The sequence below is a fragment of the Bos taurus genome, chromosome 1 (assembly GCF_002263795.3).
Source record: "Bos taurus isolate L1 Dominette 01449 registration number 42190680 breed Hereford chromosome 1, ARS-UCD2.0, whole genome shotgun sequence".
Taxonomy (NCBI): Eukaryota; Metazoa; Chordata; class Mammalia; order Artiodactyla; family Bovidae; genus Bos; species Bos taurus.
The window spans coordinates 102,258,129-102,271,062 of NC_037328.1; the positions used below are offsets into that span (position 1 = coordinate 102,258,129).

A 12,934-nucleotide genomic window follows, 5' to 3' on the forward strand; every position below is an offset into this window, starting at 1 on the left:
TCCATCTTTTGCTACAAATAATATATTCAATCTGATTTCAGTGTTGACCATCTGGTGATGTCCATGTGTAGAGTCCTCTCTTGTGTTGTTGGAAGAGGATGTTTGCTATGACCAGTGCATTCTCCTGGCAAAACTCTATTAGCCTTTGCCCTGCTCCATTCCATATTCCAAGGCCAAATTTGCCTGTTATCCCAGGTGTTTCTTGACTTCCTACTTTTGCATTCCAGTCTCCTATAATGAAAAGGACATCTTTTTTGGATGTTAGCTCTAAAAGGTCTTGTAGGTCTTCATAGAACCATTCAACTTCAGCTTCTTTAGAGGTACTGGTTGGGGCATAGGCTTGGATTACTGTGATAGTGAATAGTTTGCCTTGGAAACGAACAGAGACCCTTCTGTCGTTTTTGAGATTGCATCCAAGTACTGCATTTTGGACTCTTTTGTTGACCATCATGGCTACTCCATTTCTTCTAAGGGATTCCTGCCCATAGTTGTAGATATAATGGTCATCTGAGTTAAATTCACCCATTCCAGTCCATTTTAGTTCACTGATTCCTAGAATGTCGACATTCACTCTTGCCATGTCCTGTTTGACCACTTCCAATTTCCTTTGATTCATGGACCTGATATTCCAGGTTCCTATGCAATATTGCTCTTTACAGCATTGGACCTTGCTTCTATCACCAGTCACATCCACAACTGGGTATTGTTTTTGCTTTGGCTCCATCCCTTCATTCTTTCTGGAGTTATTTCTCCACTGATCTCCAGTAACATATTGGGCACCTACAAACCTGGGGACTTCCTCTTTCATTATCCTATCATTTTGCCTTTTCATACTGTTCATGGGGTTCTCAAAGCAAGAATACTGAAGTGGTTTGCCATTCCCTTCTCCAGTGGACCACATTCTCTCAGACCTCTCCACCATGACCCACCCATCTTGGGTGGCCCCACACAGCATGGCTTAGTTTCATTGAGTTAGACAAGACTGTGGTCTGTGTGATCAGATTGACTAGTTTTCTGTGATTATGGTTTAAGTGTGTCTGCCCTGTGATGCCCTCTTGCAACACCTAGCATTTTACTTGGGTTTCTCTTACCTTGGATGTGGAGTATCTCTTCACGGGTGTTCCAGCAAAGTGCAGCCACTGCTCCTTACCTTGGACGAAGGGTATCTCCTCACAGCCGCCCCTCCTGACCTTGAATGTGGGTTAGCTCCTCTCAGCCCTCCTGCACCTGCGCAGCCACCGTTCCTTGGAGGTGGGGTTGCTCCTCTTGGCCTCCGCCCTTGACCTCGGACATGCGCTGAGAGGAGCTAACCCACGTCCGAGGTCAGGGGCAGTGGCCGAGAGGATATATGTATATGCATGGTTAAATCTCCTCACTGTATACCTGAAACTTCCAGAACATTGTTAATCGGCTATATTTTAATGCAAAGTTAAAAATTTAAAGTTTGAAAAAAAATAAAAAGCAAATCAATCCTGACTCTATCGCTTTCAAAAAAAGAAAGAAACAGAACTCTTCAGTATAATAGATACCAAGTTCAAAAAGGAAATAATGAAAATAAGGAAAGAATTAAGAAAGGTTATTGATAGAAATGAAAGTTACTGTTAAACGAACTAGAAATTATAAAAAGAAACCAAGAAATGTTAGAAAAGTCACTCACCAATTCAAAAGCTGAGCTAAAGGCAGTGAATAGCAGAATGAATCATGCAGAAAAACAAATAAGTCATCTAAAAGATAGAATAATGGAAATCACTCAATCAGGACAAGAGAGAGAACACCAAATTAAAAAAAAAAAAAATGGAAGCAAATAAGTTACCTATGGGATAATAGAAAGCATGCCAATCTATACATAATAGGAATCCTGGAAGGAAAAGAAAGAGAACAGGGGACTGAAAGTGTATTTTAAGAAATTATGAATGGAAACTTCCCAAAGCTAAAGAAGGAAACAGATATCTAGGTACAGGAAGCATTCAGGGTCCCAAACAAGATATCTGATACCAGAACCAGACAAAGAAACTACCAAAAAGTCACAGCCCAAAATCTTTGATGAATATAGAAGCAAAAAATTCTCAAAAAGATATTAACAAACCAAAGCCAACAATACATAAAAAAGATCATACATCATGACCAGGTTGGATTCATCCTAGAATCACAAGGATGGTTTAGCATAGGCAAGTCAATCAATGTGATATACCATATCCACAAAAGAAAAGACAAAAACACATGATCATCTCAAGAGAGGAAAGAAAAGCATGTGATAACATTCAACATCCATTCATGATGAAAGTGAAAGTGAAAGGCACTCAGTTGTGCCTGACTCTTTGCAACCCCAGGGACTATACAATCCATGGAATTCTCTAAGCCAGAATACTGGAGTGAGTAGCCTTTCTTTTCTCCAGGGGATCTTCCCAACCCAGGAATTGAACCAAGTATCCTGCATTTCAGGTTTATTCTTTACCAGCTGAGCAACCAGAGAAGCCACCATTCATAAATGGTGGCTTTTTATGAAAAGCCACTTTTCATAAAAGGAAAAAAAGCCACTTAATGGAATGGGAACAGTGACAGACTATTTTGGGGGGCTCCAAAATCACTGCAGATAGTAACTGCATCAATGAAATTAAACGACGCTTGTCCTTGAAAGATAAGTTATGCCCAACCTAGACATTATATTAAAAAGCTGAGATGTTACTTTGCCAACAAAGATCCATCTAGTCAAAGCTATGGTTTTTCCATACACATCATGTATGGATGTGATAGGTGGACTATAAAGAAAGCTGAGCACTGAAGAATTGATGCTTTTGAACTGTGGTGTTGGAGAAGACTCTTGAGAATCCCTTGGACTGCAAGAAGACCCAACCAGTCCATCCTAAAGGAAATCAGTCCTGAATATTCATTGGAAGGACTGATTTTGAAGCTGAAACTCCAATACTTTGGTTACCTGATGTGAAAAACTGACTCATTCAAAAATACCCTGATGCTGGGAAAGATTGAGAGTGGGAGGACAAAGGGATGATAGAGGATGAGATGGTTGGATGGCATCACCAACTCAATGGACATGAGTTTGAGTAAACTCCAGAAGTTGGTGATAGACAGGGAGGCCTAGCGTTCTGTAGTCCATGCAGTAGCAGAGTTGGACACAACTGAGTGACTGAACTGAACTGAACTGAATGGAAGTGGGTATAGAGGGAAAATATTTCAGCATATGAAAAGTCATTTATTGTCCATCGATAGAGGAATTGATAAAGAAGATGTGGTATGTATATACAGTGGGATATTACTCAGCCATTAAAGAAGAATGAAATAATGCCTTTTGCATCAACATGGATAGGCCTAGAGATTGTTATACTAAGTGAAGTAAGTCAGAGAATGAGAAATATAGTTTGATATCCTTTATATGCATAAACTAAAAAGAAATATAAATGAACTTGTTTACAGAAACAGACTCACAGACTTAGAGAACTAACTTATGGTTGCTAGGGGGAAAGGATAGGCAGAAGGGATAGATAGGGAGTTTTGGATCAGCATGTACACACTGCTATATTTAAAATGGATAGCCAACAAGGTTGTGTAGCATAGGGAACTCTACTCAATGTTGTGTGGCAGCCTGGATGAGAGGGGACTTTGGGGGAGAATGAATACATGTATACTTGTTACTGAGTCCCTTCGCTGTCCACCTGAAACTGTTACATTATTAATCAGCTGTACTCCAACACAAAATTAAAAGTTTTAAAAAAAGGTGGGGGACTTAAAAAATGGCCCACATTAAAAAGATTCTTTTAAAAAGAGCCTGTGAATAGGTACAAATGTCCCTTGTCTTTGGCTTTCAGGGTTACTTTCATATGAGCCACATTCAACCTCTAGCAATTCAGTACAAATTTTAACTGAATTTTCCTTACTGGCTTGTGTGACATTGGTGTCCATGTAATTTGGTTAAGCAAATGTGTTCTGTGTCTCCTTGCATTCTTCTAGCTTCAATTTCAAGTTATCAATTTTACCTGTTACCAGTGAATTCAAGAAAAGTTGTGGTTTTGCAGGTTAACTGACTTTTTGTTGTTTTAAAATTGATATCATTATGATCTTTCCAGATTTCTATATTCTAGGCAGAAGTCCACATTCTGAAGTATAAATAAACTTTTTTTTTAGAAGTCATATTGTTAAAATTGACCTGTCAAAAAATAAAATTCTTTAGCAACTCAATGCTGATGGAAGAAGCTGATAAAATATGTCTTGGTGCGAGTTTTCAGTTTTGTGCTGGCAACCTTGTGGCTATCCAAAGCATGATATATTTTGAGTCGTTTTCCTGTGCTACTTGGGAAAGAGCACAACAGTTAATCAGATATGTATATTATAGGTAACATACAATACATGTATTTTTCTTGGATTAGAATTTCTGTTAATATAATTCAAGTAATCTAGTCCAAACTTAAAATTAACCCCAACTATTAATATTTGACTTTATATTGTAGGTATAAGTTCTCAGACATTCTGGGGGAAATAATTACAGTATTTGTATTGTAAGCTTGTTTTATATATTCTGAAAACATCAGAGAAGTTTGCTAATACTATAAAATGTTTTAACTCTGGTTTGTTTTCTCATTTTAATTAGACAATTTTCCTATTGTGTCATAAACAGTTTCATAACTTAAGACTTTTGTACCTAGTGCAAAGTCTCACATACTTTATGAGGCAGTGAGCATAGAAATGGGAGTACCATTCATCACTTTATTCTCCTTAATGCAAAGCTGGCATATGGTAATGTATCAATGGATTAGAATGGTCATAAAAATCTCAGAATTTATTGAATGTAAGTATTAGAGCTGGGCAGAATTTCTTAGTTCAATGGTTGCTCATTGTCTTGGAAAACTTATGAGTTAAATGAGCTTTGAGTCTATATTTTCCTCCTAAAACTTATGTTTCATGAAACTATTTCTGATATGGGTGAATACTAAAATGAATATTGGAAAATATCTGATGTAATTTTAACTGAAAGTGTAAAAAGGTTACATCTTGGAGATGCTCACTCATAGGGGCTACTTCATTACCTTCAAATAATTTATATTTAAATTTATTTAAAATTCCCTATTAGTAATTGCCAGATAATAAATATTTCAGCTAATAAATATTATTATGGGTGAAGAAACAAGAAACTGAAGTGTTTAGTCCATGTGTCATTGAAAACTTACTGTCACTGTTGAAACCTTCACAGAATTAGACATAGAGTTCTATGCAACTTTACTGATTATTCTGAATGTAGAAATTACTCCAGAAGGGTTTAGAAAGTTGGTTTCTAAGAAGGCTTCAGTGTTCTTATTTACCAAAGAAAAATGACTTTAAGTCTTTAGTAAATATTTATTTAAAGTGAGTAAATCTTTCAGTGCTAAGGGGATCAGATTCATCTTAGAACATCCTCTAGTCACTTTGTTTTTCTTTTTCTTTACTGTTATGCATGAAACTACTATTTCAGGAATATATACATTGGTAGCCATTTGAATGGCACCCCACTCCAGTACTCTTGCCTGGAAAATCCCATGGGCTGAGGAGCCTGGTAGGCTGCAGTCCATGGGGTCGCTAAGAGTCAGGCACGACTGAGCGACTTCACTTTCACTTTTCACTTTCATGCATTGGAGAAGGAAATGGCAACCCACTCCAGTGCTGTTGCCTGGAGAATCCCAGGGACGGGGGAGCCTGGTGGGCTGCCGTCTATGGGGTCGCACAGAGTCAGATAGGACTGAAGTGACTTAGCAGCAGCAGCAGCAGCAGCCATTTGAAATAAATCATAGTCTGCTTACTTAAATATGAATGAATATCCCATCATCAAAAAGTGCTTTTTCCTACCAAAGATTGCCTAGAATCCAAATATGGAAATAGGGTCAAAAAAGTTATTAATAAGTTGGAAACTTTAGTACAGTTTTCATAAAACAAATATCATTTTGATATTTATATAGTTTCAATGATATTTGCAATAAACACAATAATAATTAGATTACTTTCAGGCATTCATTTTTATTAGTTATTCCAGTTTTATGTCAACTGCATAGACTGGTATTACACAGACAAAATATATTTTATATCATATAATTGGAACTTAATAGATAACAATCTATCATGTCAATTTTTCCCAGTGAGGATTGACATTTTTTTTAATTTATTTTTAATTTTTTTGGCTACTCTGGATCTTTGTTGCTATGCACTGGCTTTCTCTTATTGCGGTGAGTGGGCATACTCTTTGTTGTGGAGTAGAGAATTCTCACTTTGGTGGCCTCTCTTGTGTGTAGCACAGGCTCTACCTGTGCGGGTTTCAGTAGTTGCAGCACAGTGGCTCAGTAGTTGCAATTTGTGGAATCTAGGGTTGTGGCACATGAGCTTAGTTGCTCCACATGCTGTGGAATCTTCCTGGACCAGGGATCGAACCCAAGTCCCCTGCATTGCAGGGCAGATTCTTATCCACTGTACCACCAGGAAAGTCCTAAATGACTTATTTTGAAAATTACCTTACTAGTTCTTCAAGAACTTATATTCAAAATGACCCAGCCCTTCCCATCCAAATCACTCTTCACATTTCAAGAGTGCAAATTTGACAGAAATAAAATCTTTCCCCCAACATAGGAAAGCATGAGTAATAAAGTAATAATGAATTTTTATTTCAATTTGGCAATCATTTGTAGTGATTCTCTTAGTCCCTTTAATATTTTATTATCTATTAGTTCTAGATATTTATGCATATGTATGCATATAATTTCCTGATTTGGGAAAATACTTGGCAAGCCACACAATTGAAGGCCAAAGGAGGTCACAGATAGTACACATAATCCAACTAGCAATCTTTTGATTTATAGTGGATACTCTTAATATTTTATCATTAGAATTTATAATTCAGTAGCCAATGTCTATTCTTACCATATGTATTAGATGTGTATAAAGTGCTCTAATAAAGATGCTCAAATCTTCAGTGATTTAAAGCAGACAGATTATTTCTCTCCCGTTTAACATTTTAGAGGAAATTTAATGATCCAGGGTAGATAGGTTCTTCTGGTCCACAAGGTGATCCAGGAGTTTAAATCTCTCCTAACTTCTTGTCTAATGGGGATACACGCTCAAAGCTGGCTTATAGAACCAATATATGTCTGGCTCATATCCTCTATTCTAAATAGAGGATATGGGGGGAAGTGTGTGTGTGTGTGTGTATATATATATATATATATATATATATATTATATTGGGGCTTCCCCAGTGGCTCGGTGGTAAAGAATCTACCTCCAATGCAGGAGCCGCAGGAGACAGATTCAATCCCTGTGTCTGGAAGATTCCCTGGAGGAGGGCACTGGCAAGTATTCTTGCCTGGAAAATCCCATGGAGAGAGAAGCCTAGCGGGATACAGTCCATAGAGCTGCAAAGAGTCTGACACGACTGAAGCGACTTAGCACGGCATGGCATATATGATGTTATATTATAACTTAATAAAAGTCACTTAATATAAGTCCACTTAATGTAAGTCCCTTAATATAAGGCTTAATATAAGAATCTGCCTGTCAATGCAGGAGACCTGGGTTCAAACCCTGGGTCAATGGAGTTGAATAAGATTGAACATGCACACACATACACACAGTGTAAGTACAAATTCTATAATAAACACTGCCAACTTTGTCTGAGACAGCCTGCCCTTCCTTGCTTGAATCCAGTCATGTTCCTGATGGTTTTTTGCTGGTGAACTTTGACAAGGGAGGACTGATATAGATATACAATTTACAGTCACTGCTATATCTTGCTCCATAAAATGTTGTGTGTAGTGTTGTGAATTGAGTGAAGAAGTCATTGTCCTTGCTAAATGTGCTCAGTCTCATGTGGGCAATATAATCAAGCATGCTGTGCTCTGTGTGCTTAGTCGTGTCAGACTCTTGTGACCCCATAGACTGTAGCCTTGCCAGGCTTCTCTGTCCCAACCCAGGAATCAAACTTGGGTCTCCTGCATTGCAGGCAGACTCTTTACTGACTGAACTAGGAGGGAAGCCCTAAGGAAGCATGGATAGTGGTAATACATAAGCTAAAGCAGTACTGTAACACAATTGCAAAATACATGGTTATGAAAGGGAATGGGGAGACATTAACTAATGCTCTTGAGGACAAGTAGAAGAATTCAAATGTCCCTTTGGTAGAAAAGTGATGTCAACTGATACTAGAAAGATAGAGCTTGCACTGAAGAAGGGCAATCCAGATTCTGGACCAAATAAGCACAGGTGTGAGAGTAAGAAAGTGAAAGAGCTTAATTAATAGTTATGGCAGGAGAGTGGGTTCACTGAGGATGTCAGATGAAATGGCAAATGCAAAATTTAGAGTGTAAGTATAAAGTTAAGAAGTTTAAATCTCTATCTCCAGGCAATAGGTGCTATTGGAATACTGCACTGGGATTAAAACAAGTTGCATTGTTTTGCTGGGGAGTGGTAGATGAATAGTTTAGGGAAAGAAAGAGAAAATCAGACTAACTGGAGTCTGGAAGAGAAGTTAAGCCCCACCTGGAAAGCCCCATTCATTTATATCTCTCTAAATATGCATATCTATTTCTATCTACCTGTATGTCTGTATTTTAGTTTCATTATCCAATCATTCATTGCTGTTTTATAGAAGCATGAATGACCTTTGTTATATAAACCTTATATCCTGTGACCTTGTTCCACTCGCCTCTTGGTTCTAGAAGATTTAAGTTGATTTAATGAGATTTTCCACTTAAAGAATTATATGCTTTGTGAATTGAGAGAAATCACTTTAATCTTATTTCCATATCACTGCTATTTATGTACTGGAAGTTCTCCTTTATATCTCCCCAGGTTTTAAGAGTAATCCATGTGTACACTTCTTTTACTCTTTCTGTTTAAACTCATATTCAGGATGCCTCAAGAAACTAGTTATTCTACTCTGTGTGACCACACTGTTTTAATATAAATTCCTTTGAAAATGTAGTGCCCTGACTACATGCAGAACTCACACTAACCATTTCAGAGTCAAATTGTACTCTGTGGTAGCAAAGCTGTAATAATGATAATGGGCTATGTGAGCACATATAATTCTTATGATGACACTATGGGTAAGTGTTTTTATTTCTAATTTGTAGATACACAGATCGAGGTTTGAAGAAAATTAACAAATGTGCCCAGAGTTTCTCAGACATATGTGTTACAGCTAGTATGTGTATGCAGGGCTCTTGTTTCAAGTCTTTTGCCCTTAAACATTATTTTAACTTAAACCAATAGTGTAATAATTGATATCCTATATTTTTTCTGTATGAAAAGTTGTGTTTATGCAATAATTTTTGATAATAAAATCAGTGCTATAAGTAATAAATAAAATGTTGATTTTATTTCTGTACTACTTATTTATACTACTTTTACACTTCTTTCTTAGGGATTTTGTTAGTTCTTCAACTTTAAGTTTAATAAGACACAGGAGATAACTTATTTAATCACTGCCTTTTATGAAATATTATCTGCCAATTGTCATTTCCTACAAGTGTTTTTCAAATCCTAGCTTACGAGTATGTTTGAACTTTCCAATGAGAGTTTAAATTTTGCACAATGAGATAAAACAGTAAATGAAACAGCATCTACATGGTAAAAGAAATACAATTTTGAAAAGGGAAATAAACACTATAAATAAGTACTTTTATGTTCTTAGGCTAGTCATAGCTTCCAGAAATCAAAGACTATCTGAGGGCACAATTATTAATTAACCTAGATTCCCAGAGAGAGATTTACACAACAGTTTTCAGGGTTAAGTTTTTTTTATGATTGCACATTGAACAGAAGTTTATTAAATACTGATAGGCTGGTGAGAGTGCAATAAAACTTTATGAGTAGCTCAGTTTATAGCTGAGCAGTTTTCCCTGATCATTACTTTGGCAGCCTTACTCAACTCTGGTACAGCAGAGCTGAAAGAACGGACTATGAAATAAGGTAAGTTTACCTATCGAATTTCTTTGTTTGAAAACAAAGAAATAATAAACTTGGAAACTCAATAATTACTTGGAAACTCAAATAAACATTTGAGTTTCCAAGTAATTGTGTGTGTATTCCTTTAATTCATGTTAGCAGTATTCCTGTCTATCTTCAATTGGTTAAAATAGCAATGATAACATATTTTCATTTCCCATATTAAATGTATAGCCCCTTGTACTAAAACAGGAAAAAACATTTCTAAAATGTTTTAAAAGATAGAATATTTTATTCAACCAGCTATTCATTAAAACTGTCAGACCCAAGTAGAATGATAGCAAGTTTAGTTGAATTGTTCTATATAGATGAAAATAAATATAAAATATATTTTGAAATTTAGAGAAATACTGTAGGCATGATAAATATATATTTAAGAAAAATATATGCTGAATGGAATGCTACACTTATAAAACACTTAAATCTTTTCTAGCTAATTTTTTTAAAGACCAGTCGTTAGTGATCTTTAAAATTAGTAGTGTTACTCATTTGAAAACAAATATACAGAGAAATGGCATCAGTATATAATTTCTCCAAAAATACTTTGCTTAAAATTACTGCAATCCAAAATACAATTACTATAATTATCACCTACAGCTTATGACCAACTTTAGTACTGATCATTTATAAGTACTCATATAAATAACTTAATTTTGGTACATTTTTGTTCTGACTTATTATTTTGTTATTATTTTGTTCTAATTTATTGTTACTGTAATTTTGGTACATTTTTGTTCTGACTTATTTAAATTAAAGAGGGTTAGCTTCATGACAAGGCATTTTTTTTTTTTTTAGATTTCCCTTAACAAAAAAAAAGAACAATCATTTTTATTGGCTTCTTGATCTCAAAATAAAATTACTTTGTGTGAAAGTTAAACTTACTTCAAGTTAAGCATTAAATGCATTTCTGTTGTTTCTCACATAACATTGAGCAACCGGGATTCATTTTCTAAACAGCCTTTTAGATCATGGTGCTTTATTTAAATTTAGCTTACATTCATTCAAGTTCTCTGAAGATTACTGATGCAGTAAACAGCTTACATATCTATAACAGAAAATCATAAGCTAAAACTGAATGCTAATCTTTAAACTTTCAATCATAAGGTATATTTTTAAAATTGAGCTTATACTAATTTGATGTTAGGATCTGAACTACTTTCATGATTCTTGCTATTAGGAATGTGACAATACAATGGAGGAAATTAACACGTGCTTAAATAATTACAATAGATATACTATATATTGTTGTAAAATAGGAAAAGAAGAGATTTAACTCTGCTTGTAAAAGTAAGAAAACTTTCACAGATGACATAGTATTTGAATTGGGCATAAATTGGAACTAGAAGAGCAGGTGTGGAAGAATTGAAGAAAGATTAAACAGCATGTACTAAGACATGTTATCCAGAAAAAATATATCATTGTTGGAGATAAGGGTAAAATTCTGAAACTATCCCAGAAGTAGAATCAGCAAGACTTGTTGTGTGCTTTATTGTTGTAGAAAGATATGGAAGAGAGAAAAAAAGTTTTTAGATTGGGACAACTCCATATATGAACTGACATAGACAGAGGAGAAAGGGCGAGTATAAGAAGGCAAAAAGAAAAACTGATTTTATTTTATTTTTTTAAATTTTAATTTATTTTTAAACTTTACATAATTGTATTAGTTTTGCCAAATATCAAAATGAATCCACCACAGGTATACATGTGTTCCCCATCCTGAACCCTCCTCCCTCCCCATACCATCCCTCTGGGTCGTCCCAGTGCACTAGTCCCAAGCATCCAGTACGTGCATTGAACCTGGACTGGCATCTCATTTCATACATGATATTTTACATGTTTCAATGCCATTCTCCCAAATCTTCCCACCCTCTCCCTCTCCCACAGAGTCCATAAGACTGTTCTATACATCAGTGTTTCTTTTGCTGTCTCGTACACAGGGTTATTGTTACCATCTTTCTAAATTCCATATATATGCATTAGTATACTGTATTGGTGTTTTTCCTTCTGGCTTACTTCACTCTGTATAATAGGCTCCAGTTTCATCCACCTCATTAGAACTGATTCAAATATATTCTTTTTAATGGCTGAGTAATATTCCATTGTGTATATGTACCACATCTTTCTTATCCATTCAGCTGCTGATGGACATCTAGGTTGCTTCCATGTCCTGGCTATTATAAACAGTGCTGCGATGAACACTGGGGTACACGTGTCTCTTTCCCTTCTGGTTTCCTCAATGTGTATGCCCAGCAATGGGATTGACCTGACTTCAGGCTCTACTACAAAGCCACAGTTATCAAGACAGTATGGTACTGGCACAAAGACAGAAAAACTGATTTTAAAACCAGCAATTTATAAGAGCACTTACTCCAAAATAACTGCAGATGGTGACTGCAGCCATGAAATTAAAAGACACTTACTCCTTGGAAGGAAAGTTATGACCAACCTAGATAGCATATTCAAAAGCAGAAACATTACTTTGCCAATAAAGGTTCATCTAGTCAAGGCTATGGTTTTTCCTGTGGTCATGTATGGATGTGAGAGTTGGACTGTGAAGAAAGCTGAGCGCTGAAAAATTGATGCTTTTGAACTGTGGTGTTGGAGAAGACTCTTGAGAGTCCCTTGGACTGCAAGGAGATCCAATCAGTCCATTCTGAAGGAGATCAGCCCTAGGATTTCTTTGGAAGGAATGATGCTAAAGCTGAAACTCCAGTACTTTGGCCACCTCATGCGAAGAGTTGACTCATTGGAAACGACTCTGATGCTGGGGGGGATTGGGGGCAGGAGGAGAAGGGGATGACAGAGGATGAGATGGCTGGATGGCATCACTGACTCAATGGACGTGAGTCTGGGTGAACTCTTGGAGTTGGTGATGGACAGGGAGGCCTGGTGTGCTGCAATTCATGGGGTCGCAACGAGTCAGACACGACTGAGCGACTGAACTGAACTGTGAAAAT

The 12,934-nt window shown here is 36.3% G+C and overlaps 1 protein-coding gene across 2 annotated transcripts in view; it reads left to right on the plus strand.

The window, feature by feature from the left end:
* The first annotated feature begins 9,845 nt into the window (after window positions 1-9,845).
* The window catches only part of SI (sucrase-isomaltase), a 120,538-nt gene continuing 117,449 nt past the window's right edge, over window positions 9,846-12,934 (plus strand). Inside the window, exon 1 of one of the 2 annotated variants that reach the window (XM_005201715.5) lies at window positions 9,846-9,941. The gene's annotated coding sequence lies outside the window, so the exon portion shown is untranslated. The remainder of the gene's footprint in view (window positions 9,942-12,934) is intronic. The other variant, XM_015472667.3, reaches the window with a different exon arrangement.